Genomic DNA, 12,871 nt, shown 5'->3' on the forward strand with positions numbered 1-12,871 from the left:
TTGTCCTGCAGGTCACATCCTTAGGAATGAACTCTTTCATTGCCCCCCCTCCCCCCCCACACACACACACTCTGAGGCTCTGCCCCTCACCTCTGCAGACCCAAGTGGGCTCAGGATGCTGTCCTTCCTGGGACAGGAGAATGTACCCTGGACATGGAGGATACCTGCCTTTAATCCTTTCTTGTGTGTGCTTTTGGGATGAGGGTGAGGTAAGGGTCAAAAGTGGAGCTGAGGTCTAGGATGAGGTCAGAGCTTGGCAAAGCTGGATTAGGCTGGTATCAGGCTGGTGAGGGAGGAACGTGAAATCCATGTTGAAGTCAGTGATTAAGCTCATTTACTGGGCTGGGTGCTGGGGACCAGAGGTGGAGAAGACACAGTCCCGATTGTCTCTTGGGAGAGAGAAGATAAACGGCAGATGATTTAGGATGCACTGCGATAAGATGGAGGGAGTACGGGCAGCAGCTAAGCCAGCCTGGAGGGAGGTAAGAATTTTCCAGAAGAGGTGACATGGGAGCTGAGTCTACCAAGGTGAGTGGGGGAGGGTGGGATGAGGGCGATGATTTGAAGTCCAATGGGATTGTGAGAAAACCTGGGAACTGTGAGTGGCTTTCAGAGGGAGGGCTGGAGAAGTGAGCAGGGGCAGACCATGAAGGGCTTTGTCTGCCGGGACACAGGATCAGACTTTATCCCAAGGGCCTGAGGAGCCATCGACGGGTTCTAAGCAAAGAGAGGAGCAAAGTAGCCAACTTAGGGTCCTTGAGGTCCTGGAGCATCCAGTAGGCCTGAGCTTGGGAGAGGGTTCCAGCTGGAGAAAGAGAGCAGGAGACATGAGCGCCTGGGCCTTCACCATGAGAGTCAATGGGATTGCCAGGAAGCGGGAGGGAGTGGGGCAAGAGACGGGGCAGGATTCTGGTGACACGTGGGTGACCGAGAAGGAGCAGGTGAGGAGGAGATAGAAGCCCATACACTGGGCTGCCAACAGGCTGCCAGGAGCTTGAAGGGGCTGTGGCCCCGGATTTGGGTGTGAGAAGAGACCAGCCTTGATGAGCTGGTGGGATGGAGAGTGGCCACAACATTGAAGACGTGGTGGCTAAGGAGACAGAAAGATCAACTGTGGAGAGAAGAGAGGCAGCTAAAAGGGGCTGCGAGGTTGGCTGTTTGGGTCAGAGTTGGGTCTACAGAGCTTGGGAGGATCTCCAGGGGCAGTGGGATGATGGAGAGCAGAGAGGGGACACCGGGGGGCCTGTCTGCACAAGGTAAACTCTCAGTAGGGCCACTAGATAAAATATAAGATGTTCCGCTAAATTTGAATTTCAAAGGAACAATATTTGCAATATTTGTAACATACCTATACTAAAACACGATCCATTGTTTCTCTGAAATTCAAATTTCAGCTGGCTCTGAACTGCAGTGAAGACTGTCCCCTGCCCACCGCCCCCCCCACCCCCGCCCCAGGTATAAGTCCTCAATGGGCATCAAATTCTCTGCACAACCTTGGCTCAGTCCCTGCCCTAGGCCTCTGCTTCCTCATCTGTGAGACGGGGTCAGCAGATATGTGGTTCTACCACCCAGTCACTCTTGGCATCCAGACAGGCCCCAGGAAAAGGTTTATGAAGGTAGCAACAGCCCATCAAGTCAAAAACTAATTTGGCTGAAAATGAATTGGTAAAATGAGTATGCTGTGGGGCAATTTTTGCAAACTTTGGTATTTCTTTAGGTATTTAGTCCCTCTTTCAGAAATTGTTTAGTTTTCTTGTTCTAATTTTGTCTGCAATACACTATTTTTACTAGCAAAAGGTTGGAACTAACCCCATGCTCATTTATTTCTCATGACACCAAAAATCTTACAATGTGAACTGGTGAGTGGTGACATTCATGTTCAACCTAACTGAAAATTTAAATATTTATGAACACATAGCCAAGCAAGTCGAGCAGATATAATTGTCTATCATTGGAGTGGAAATTTTTTAAAAATAGAAAACAAATTTGAAAATCTCAGATTCTTTCATTTGTTTATTATCTAAAATAATAAAAGAATAAAACCTACATAAAGTTTTTGTACAGTACTTTTTTCACTCAAAACATTTATTCAGAATAGCTTTTCATGCCAATAGGTCCACATCCACATCATGCATGTGACTGTACAGCACAGAATTTTAAGTGTGTCCAACTCTTCTCTCTCATGAACAGCACGGGACAGACACAAGTGGTTGAAACCCAATAAGGAGTAAACATGCAAATAGAAATTTTTAAAAATGAGAGTGAAGGAAAACACCCAAAGATGCCAAAAATTCTCTGATCTTCTCCAAAATGCCCCCAAAAGTGTTGATGTGTAAAAAGCTAATCATTTTAGCTCATTATTTGTTTCAACCAAAATGCCACTTGATTAACTTACTTGTCATGTAAACTACTTGCAATCAAATGTCTTACACTTGGGGTTTTTCTGACTCTTTAGAGCCCGGGGATCCTTTGTGTACCTGAGGAGTCCATCACATCCATCAGTAAGGAAGGATCTGCTCTGGCTACAGGGGCAGGGCTGGGGGTGGGAGCACAGTACAGGTCCCTGCAGGAGCCCAGTCTCTCTGAAACCACTTGAAGTTGTGAAATTCTCTCTCTCTCTCTCTCCCTAATATATATTCTTATTGATTTCAGAGAGGAAGGGAGAGGGAAAGATAGAAACATCAATGATGAGAGAGAATCATTGATCAGCTGCCTACTGGGGATCAAGCCAGCAACCCGGGCATGTGCCCTGACTGGGAATCGACACTCAGCCACTGAGCCACATCAGCTCGGTGAAGTTGTGAGATTTTCATTCTCCTCAAAAAAGAAAACACCCTTAAGCCTCACCTAGGTAAGTGTTCCCTTTCAAACTCATTTTTCAGGTAGAAAATTGAGATTCAGAGCAAGGTAACAACTTGCCCAAGATCACCCAGAACCTGAACGTCTAGATCAGAACTCTGCCCCTGCCCTAGGAAGCCAGGGCCCTCCAAGATAGAAGAACTGGGGGTTAAGGAGCTAGTCTGGGGCAGGGTTGAGGGAGGACAGCACAGGCAGGACCCACGATGGTCTTTAACCCTGACATTGCAATAACCATACCCCCAGCCCGGCTCTTGCCCTTCCTTCTCAGTAATGCCTGGACCTCCAGGACAATGTGGACAAAGACTAGAGCAGACAGGGTCAGGAGGCACCTCCACTTGCCAAAGGGCACACATCCTGTAAGTCAAAGAACCAGAATTCAAACCCAGTCCTGCTCCACTCTAAAGCTAATGTCAGACTGCCTAACGTGGCATCAGAAACCAGGCATAGAGTTCAGGCCTGTCACTTTCTAGTATGAGCTGGAGCTATCATGGAAGGCTTCCTGGAGGAGGGGGTCTCAGTGACAAAGTTGGGAGATGATACTGAAGGAATAGGCATGTATAAAAAGCATGTGTGTCTTTGTATATGTCTGTGTGTGAACATGTGTGTGAATGGGCAGGTGTGTGTGTGCATGTGCATATCTCTATCTGGTTTTAAATGTGAAAACTACTCTCTGTGTTCTCTGTTTGTCTGTATCTCTCTCTCTCTCTCTCTCACACACACACACACACATGCAGTGGTGCACACATGAGTATGAGCCCATTCCACTGGGTTAATATTTTCCTGCCTGCGTCAGCACAGTCCCAGTCAGCGGGCAGCTCACTGCAGGAACGTGCCCTATCTGATCTGGTCAGAACAGGGGGGTTTGGGGTGGGCAGAAAGCCCATCTCAGCAACCCCAGGGCAAGCTACTCTCTATCTACTCTCCTGCTCAGCCTGAGAAAGTAGGCAGGCCCAGTGGCCTGGCAGCCCCAGTGCAATGTTATTGCCCTGCCTCCCCACTCACACTGGGGGCTCCCCAAGTGGGGAAGCCTTCCTTCTTCCCTCCAAATAGCAAGGCCAGTGGCTCCCTGAGATACCTCCCCACTCCCTTATTTTTGTCCTAATCCCAAGGCCTCTCCAAACACAGATGTTCCACTGAGAACAAACGGAATAGAGACCTAGAGGAAATGATCACAGGGTGCCCCCTTCAGAGAGAAGCAGGCCATCCTGTGGGATTTTATTTACAGCTTTACAAGAACACAGTGATTACACTAAGGGCCTGTGCCGAGAGGTCTGTGAGGGCAGGGACTGGGGCATGAGGGACCTCCCAAACTCCCACCGGTCCCTGGGGTGCAGGCTGGACCAGACTGGGGTAGGCAGACAGACAGTCTCTTCTGCTCTGGGCACAGCCCAAGATCCAGGGAGAGTCAAACCCAGATGTGCTAGCTCCTAGCCCCGCTTGAGATGCCCTAATAAGTCTTTGTACAGGAGAGACAAGGATGGAGCCTAGAGGGTGGACACGCACACATCTCCTGCCCACGCCGCCCCCCCCCCGCCCCGCCCGGGTGGTTCCCCACAGTGCAGGCTTAGAGGCTTCCTGCCCCCTCAGGCTCCATGTCTGGGCAGCTTTCTCCCCACCCTGGGGCCACTTCTGACTTTCATAGGCCATGCCACTTGTGTTTTGTGGGCAGCCTCCTCCTTTAAAAGATTAAATAAACATTATATTTTATGCCCTGGCCAGGTAGCTCAGTTGGTTAGAGCATCATCCTGATTGCCAAGTTTGTGGGTTCGATCTCCAGTCAGGGCACATACAAAAATGAACCAATGAATGCATGAATAAGTAGAACAACACATCAATGTTCCTCTCTCTCTCTCTCTCTCTCCTTTCCTCTCTCTCTAAAATTTTTAAAAATCACATTGCACAACTGTGTTGATATAAAGATTAATAAATTAATATTGTGTATGAAAACATTTTTTCAACCTACAAGTTCATTTTTTTCTTGTTTTAAAACAAAACATTTTTGGTGGGCTTTTAAATAGAACCTCTTCGTGGGCACTGTGCCTGGAGAAGTCGGCCCTGCACATCCCCAGTGTCCTCTCTGACAGCACAAATGCAGCCATCTCCCCATCTTATTGCCAATCCAGGTCTCACCCCACTGCTCAGATCCAGCACCCTCTCTCGTTCTTTCTCATATGCCTAATGGGCACATCTGCCTTCACCTGCTCCAACCCAACCTCATCTAGAGTCCTCCCAAATCTGTCCACTCTGGCTTAATCATCCTTTTTTCTTTTTTTTTAAGTGTTTAAAAACAAATTCCAGCCATTATGTCATTTCACTTGTACATTTTTCAATATCCATCTCTAAAATGAACATTTTCTTACATAATCACAATGACATCCACACCTAACAAAAATGAACAATTCCATGGAAATATCGAGTACCCACAATTGTTTCAAAGTATCCTTTTTAATTAATTTGTTAGTTTGTTTGAGCCAGGATCCCAACAAAATCACACATTACTTGGGTTAAGTGCTCTCAAACACTTTCTCCCTCTTATTCATGTCACTGACTGGTTGAATAAATGTGGTTCTATAGGAAGTCCATTTTCTACATTGGTCTGTTTGCTTCCTTGTGGTGTCATTTAACTTTTCCTCCATCTCCTCTATTTCTCAGAATGTACAGGCAATTAGCTCTAATAGTGTGATTTTAGTTAGGTTCAGTTGGGGGGATGGGAGGAATCCTTTGTGAATAGTGCTGTGAGCTTCCTCTTGCATGCCATTCAGAGGCACATAGTGTCTAGTTGCCCCGTGTTTACTGATGCTGGCCAATCAGTGGGTTCACAGAGCGGCAGCCTGATCCTCCCATTGTCAAGGTTCCCCATCAGCTATTCACCTTCCAGTTTCATCCTTTGATTTTTGCTGTAATCAATTTCAAAATTCTCCCACACTAAAGAATTTTAAAGGAGCCAAAACCGGTTTGGCTCAGTGGATAGAGCGTCAGCCTACGCACTGAGGGGTCCCGGGTTCGATTCCGGTCGGGGGCACGTGACTTGGTTGCGGGCACATCCCCAGTGGGGGGTGTGCAGGAGGCGGCTGGTCGATGTTTCTCTCTCATCGATGTTTCTAACTCTCTATCCCTCTTCCTTCCTCTCTGTAAAAAATCAATAAAATATATTTAAAAAAAAAAAGAATTTTAAAGGAGAAGCTCTGAACAGCAATCTCTTAACCCACAGAAAAGAAAGGTCTAATAGTAATGGAGTCTCTGGTACCCGATTAATCAGAGTGAAGCGGGGAGTCAGAGTCAGGGATGCTTCACGAGAAGATGGAAAGAGTGAAGCGGTGGCAGAAGGAGGAACGGGAAACCCAGGAACCTCCTGCCAGGAGTCTGAGTCTAGGGCTGGTTTCAAGTTTGACTGGGGCAGGGGCACTCCCCCAACCAGGTGGCGAGCTGTGTGGTTCATAGTTCAGACTTTAGAGCCAGGCGATCTGAGCTTGAATCCAGTTCAGCCTCTTAATTGGCTTGGGTAACTTTGAGCAAGATATTTAACTGGGTGTCTTCATCTGTACGATGGAGATACTAATCCTGACCTCTCAGGGCTGTTGGGAGAACAGAATGAGTGGTAAGGGGTGTGGTAAGTGCCTGCTGGAGAGTAAACACTGTGTGGTTGAGATGATGGCTGAGGAAGGAACCCTACACCCAACCCCTCTTGCCCTGACTGACTCTTGCCTGACACCAGGGCCAAGTAGGAGGGCTGGGGGGTGGAGTATCGCTCTGCTCATCCCACGGACAGCACCACCAAAGCCCATGGACTCCCACCCAGATCTCAAGCCGCTCCAGCTGGGTGTGTCTGGTCTCCCAGCTCTTCCCATTGCAGACTGGTCACTCAGCTCTCCGGTCTTGATACCCTGGTCCCCTCCTCAGGTTTGGGGGTGAGCATAGCCACCTGCCATCACCAGCTCAATCCACAAGCTCACCCCGTGGCTGGGGGACTCGGGTGTGACAGAGCCTTGGGCAGGCAGCCTCCCGGGGGTGGCCGGGCCTGTATAGCACATTGTGAATAAATAGCACAGGCACAGTAACTGTATGCCGAGTCGCCTGCCCTGAGCGGAGACAGTTAGGTTATCAGGGCGGTGACTATGCATGTCTGTGGGTGGGATGGAGTGGGCGTTTCTGCACTCATGGTCCAAGACCCTGAGCCCTGGAGCAAACAGCCCAGGTGGGGCAGAGAGCCGGAGCTCCTCCCTCCCGCTCTTGTTCCAGCCTGTTTGCTCCCGCCCTGACGGCTCCTGCACAGCCCTGGCCCCCAGTTAGCCTCTCACTTGCTTCCCGAAGCAGCTGAGTCAACCCAGCCTAGGTCTTCAGTCGGGTCGCGTGGGGGAGTTGAAATATTCCCCCTCTCAAACACATCCTTTTTAACAGCACTCATTAGACTGGGCACTAGCGCCCCCTGTTGGCGGTCCAACCTGACTCCTTTGGCCATGGAGTCCCTTCCTCCAACTCCACACAAGGCACTGAAAGGATTAGCCTTAGCCCTGGGTCCTGCTTTGAGGGGAGACACCAGCCCAGTCCACACACCTTCATTGTGGTTTCCAAGTTTTCTTTTCCACGTCACCTGTGCTGCTTCCTTTCTTCTTTTGTTGACGTTGGTGCTGTCTATTTACTCTGGCTAAACCTATACAGCCTGGGGTTGAAAACTCTGAACTTGTAGAAGTGTGAGCCTGAGACAGAGCAAGGTGTGGGGGAGGAGGGGGCTGGCCAGGGCGGGCATAAGGGCTGGGGGGATGAGATAGAGACTGGGAGAGCTATGAGCTGATTCCCAACCTCAGTCTGGGGGACACTGCTATTCACCCCCCGCAGGCCATCAGTGTTGGGAGGGGGCAGGGATGGGTGGGCAGACTTTCCCAGCCTCACCTCGGGCAGGTCTTGGCCTGTAACGTTAATTTGTTTTGAAGCTCAGCCCCAGAACTCTAAATGCCTCACTTCTCTAGGACAGTGGTCGGCAAAGTCATTAGTCAACAGAGCCAAATATCAACAGTACAACGATTAAAATTTCTTTTGAGAGCCAAATTTTTTAAACTTAAACTTCTTCTAACGCCACTTCTTCAAAATAGACTTGCCCAGGCTGTGGTATTTTGTGGAAGAGCCACACTTAAGGGGCCAAAGAGCCGCATGTGGCTCGCGAGCCGCAGTTTGCCCACCACTGCTCTAGGAGATTTGAACACCCTTTATAGGTCAGAGTGCAAGTTCTCTGGAGATTACCTGCTTTCAACCCCTCGTCCTTCAACTGAACAACTCAGGGAACACCGTCATTCCCCATCTGAAGCCCCCGGGGACCAAGGACCATCTCCAAAGTCACTAAGTGAAATCTTGAAGTAGAGTCCAGGCTTCCTGGCTCCCAGCCCAAGCCCTCTGCCCCACTTCAAGCATCTCTCAGGTCATGGAGCATGATGGGAAGGCAGCCCCAGGCCCCAGGTGCCGTGGCAGGGGCCAGCACACACAGACATGGGCGTTCCTCATGCCAGTGCAGAGGGCACACGAAGCAGGGGCATGGGCAACCAGGGGCTGACGTGCTTTCCTCATATCCCAGTAGAACAGACACCTCCTGGACCTTATGTCCTTCCGGCCTGAGAGAGGGTAAGAGAAAGCTCTGGCTCGATGCCCACCTGCCACACTCACTCACTGCTCCTGACCTACCTGTGTGGCCTGAGGAGTGTGCATGCCCTTTCAGGGTTAGGATGAGGGAGCCACCCTGGCCTACAGCCCAGGGCTTAAGGGATAAGCTTAGAGAAACCACTGCCATCACCATGGGCTTAGCGTGCCCCGCTCTGCCAGCCGGTCCAGCCAAGCCCTCCTTGAAGAGGATGAGCTGTCATCAAGAGCCCTCCTCACCCGCCTCCCACCCAGGCCTCCTCCTCTGATGGCTCAGCAGACTCCAAAGCTGCATCCCTCTTTCAGGGAAACACCTGCACCCGTGCGCATGTGCTCAGGGAAGAGCTGCGTGTTCCCCCAGACCCCGTCCACCTCATACCGCGCACACCTTCCACACCTATGGCCCTCATCTTTGCACAGCCCACACGGCCTATGTGCACAGGGACTCCCTGTCCCATCTGCACAGTTCAAACATGGGCACACATATCAGACTCGGGCGTGTAACACAGCATATATCCCATAGAGAGGAACACACAGGTGCTCCATTCCACACACCTTCTGCCCCTTTCTGAAATAGGCCATATGAGGGTAAGGGATGAGTCACCCGCTAATCCGTGGGACCTGCTGAGCCAGCAGGATGGGAAGTCCCAAACTGACAGATGTGGCCTCAGGGGACCAACACCCCACGTGGGGTCGGCCCTGCCACCAGCCTCCAGCACCCCAACCCTCCACTTCCACCCTTATTACCTCCTGCCCACACCCTCAGCCAGGACTCATGACAGAAAGGCACCTCTATTCCTTTCAAATTCATATGTATGGTTATATTCATATTTATATTTCTGCAGCTGAGCTGTCATCTGTCACTATACCTTTAGGGCTACCATCAAACTTTTGATGTAAATATAGATGCCGGAGGAGGAAACCAGGATGGCAGAAGAACCCATCCTCTCTCCTCTCCCCTAACCCCATGCCTCCTGTCTATGGCCTCCTTTATGGAAGCCCTTCCTGTCAATAGATAATTCACACCTCTCATTCCTCTTAGCTTACATACACTTGAGTCACGAGCCCCACTCTGGCTCTGTCCAGGTGGCTCAGTTGGTTGGAGCATTGCCCCGTACACCAAAAGGTTGAGGGTTTGATCCTGGGTCAGGGCGCATGCAGAAGGCGACAGATCAATGTTTCTCTCTCACATTGATGTTTAGATATATCTCCCTCTTTCTCCCTCTCTCTCTTTCTCTTTTCCTCTCTCTCTCTCAAATCAATGAACATATCCTCAGGTGAGGATAAAAAAACAAAAAAACAAACACCCACTCTGGACCCAGGGGACAGGCTTTGTCTCCGCTTATCCTCTCCTGCCCGTATTCCGGCTCAGGATTTTGTCCCCAAGACTGGGACCTCCCTGAGGACAGAGACAGTCCACAAACATAGACAGAGAAACAGGAGGCCAGTGTGGTCAGTGAGTATGTCATCCAGCAGATGAAGGAAGCTGATAAAACCCACCTCCCTGGCTCCTCATATCCCATTATCACTGAGCCAAGTCCTGCAGGGTCTGAAGAATGCCCTCAAGCTCCTACTAGATGCCAGACATATCTGTCTATACATGGTCAACTTTGTACATGCATTAAAATTAAGAAACATCACTCCAGCCCAGCCGGCATGGCTCAGTGGCTGAGCGTCGAACTGTGAACCAGGAGGTCACGGTTCAATTCCCCATGAGGGCGCATGCCGGGGTTGCAGACTCAATCCCAAGGGGCATGCGGGAGGCAGCCGATCATCACTGATGTTTCTCTCTCTCTCTCTCTCTCTCTCTCTCTCTCTCTCTCTCTCTCTCTCTCTCTCTCCCTCCCTCCCCCTTCCTCTCTGAAATCAATAAAAAAATTATTTGAAAAGAAGGAAACAGCACTCTAAATCTCACCATCTTTCTAGTCTAAAAACATAACATATAGTGGTTAAGAGTGTGGCCTCTGAAGCCAGACTCAGGTTCAAATCCCAGCTCTGCTGCTTACCTGTTATTTAATTTAATTGTGCCTCAGTTTTCTCGTCTGTAAAAAGGAGATAAGAGTATTTAACTCCTGCATGAAAATGTTGTGAATATTAAATGCACTAATAACACACATGGATGGCTTAGAAGTGGGCTTGGCCTATAGTAAATTCTCTTAAGAGTTTGCTTCTATTACTTTCCCTCCCTCCACTAATTCGGTATTTTATAATCTGTCCCTAACAATCCAATCTTCACACAACTGTCAACATGGTCTTCTAAACACAGATCCGATGAGGTCTCTTCAGTACTCAGAGTCCTTCTGTGGCTCCCCGTGGCCCTCAGGATGGTGTCTGGACCCCTATCCCTGCTCATAATGCCCTCACACCCGTCCCAGCACTCCAGCCCCAACACCTCTCCACTCCTATGCCTTAAACACCTGGGCTCCCCTTGGTGCTCTCTGCCTGGAACTGTCTGTCCCATGGTGTGCTGGTAAATGCTTAACAACTAAGTCTCTGGAAAAAATGTATGCATTTATATACATAAGTTAATTATAAATTTTACTGACAATAAAGCTGGAAAATAAATACACAATTTACAAATACTAAATACGTATTTAAAATATAAAGACTAAATTATTTGTGTTCTGTATTGTAATTCTACAGCATCAATTGCTCTTTAAAATGATTTCTTTAATTTTTGCTAATTCTTATGTTTGTAGCCAACGTGTGGTTGCAAGGTATCCAGGATTTGACAAAAATCAGACCATGAACAAATGTTTGATTACTATCCGATTCCACAGAAATTTATTCACTTCATTGACTAATGAGGATAGTCCCAATATTTTCGTTTACATTAAAGAATAAGATAAAAGAGAACAAAGATATATTTTGAAATTTCACTCATTCACCAGTGATGTGTGACCCTTTTTGCTGAATTGGATGGTAATTTCCAAATATTGAAAGAACTAGAGGCCTGGTGCACGAAATTCGTGCATGGGTAGGGTCCCTAGGCCTGGCCAGCGATCAGGGTTGATCTGTGGGGTGACGGGTGGGCGGGGGGATCGATGAGGCCCCCGCTGGCACCCACCTTGGCTGGCCGCCTGGTGCTGCCCACTCGCTGGCCCTGACCAGGGGAAGCTCCTATGTTGAGTGTCTGCCCCCTGGTGGTCAGTGCGCATCATAGCAACCAGTCATTCTGCCAGTCATTCCACTGTTCAGTCAATTTGCATATTAGGGTTTTATTATATAGGATGTTTCCTCAAAGTGTTTTTTGTTTTGTTTTTGTGCCCAGACTGGTAATCAAACCAGCGACCTTTTGGTGCACAAGACAACGCCCCAACTGAGCCACACTGGCCAGGGCCTCCTCAAGGTTTTGTGCTGTTCACAATGTAATGGCTACAGACATGACTGACGTTTAAGTTTAACCTGCATTATTAACATTTTCTCTATCAATTTCTTAAGTCTAGATCAAGGGTCAATAAACTTTTTCATAAAGGGTCAAATACTAGTGCATACTTTAGGTCAGCCGTGGGCAAACTACGGCCCGCGGGCAGGATCCGGCTGTTCTATCCGGTTCTCTTGCTCTCCCCTCCGCTCCTTTACTTTGAATTTATATTAGTTCACACAAACACTCCATCCATGCTTTTGTTCCGGCCCTCCGGTCCAGTTTAAGAACCCATTGTGGCCCTCGAGTCAAAACGTTTGCCCACACCTGCTTTAGGCTTTCCAGGCCCTACAGTCTCTATTGCAACTACTCAGCTCTGCCATCCTATATAATAAAAGGCTAATATGCAAATAAACCAAACAGCGAAACAACCAGAACAACTGAAACAACCGAACAACAGGTCACTATGACATGCACTGACCACCAGGGGGTGTGTGCAGAACATGGCGGGCGTTGGCAGCAGAGCGCCGAACATGGCAGGCAGGCAGCTGCAGCGGGATGGTGGAGCAGGTGAGCCAGGGCACCAGATCAAGGCGGGGCAACAGTCGCTGTCATCGGGGTGAACCTCTGGTGATTACTGAAAATTCTTTGCTCCCGCAAGCCACGGTCCCGCCTGGTGCTCTCACCGGCTGCCGGCACCAGCCACGCTCGCACCCACTGCTGGCACCCAGCATCGGCCCCAATCACCCCTCAGGGCTTCTCCACCTTCCCCTGCTCCTCAGGGGCAGTTGGGGCCGGCAGCCGCTGCTCGCACCCACTGCCAGCGATAGCCCCACTCGCACCCGCTGCCAGCGCTGGAGACGCCACTTGCATCTGCTGCCGGCACCTGGCACTGGCCCCGATTGCTCAGCACCAGCCCCAATAGCTTCGTGCTGTCAGTGGGTGTGAGCAGGGTTGGCACTGTCAGCGTGTGGGAGCAGCGGCAGCGGGATCGGGGCTGCTGGCAGACAGGGAACCAGG

Source organism: Plecotus auritus, assembly GCF_963455305.1.
Source record: "Plecotus auritus genome assembly, chromosome: 5".
Lineage (NCBI taxonomy): Eukaryota > Metazoa > Chordata > Mammalia > Chiroptera > Vespertilionidae > Plecotus > Plecotus auritus.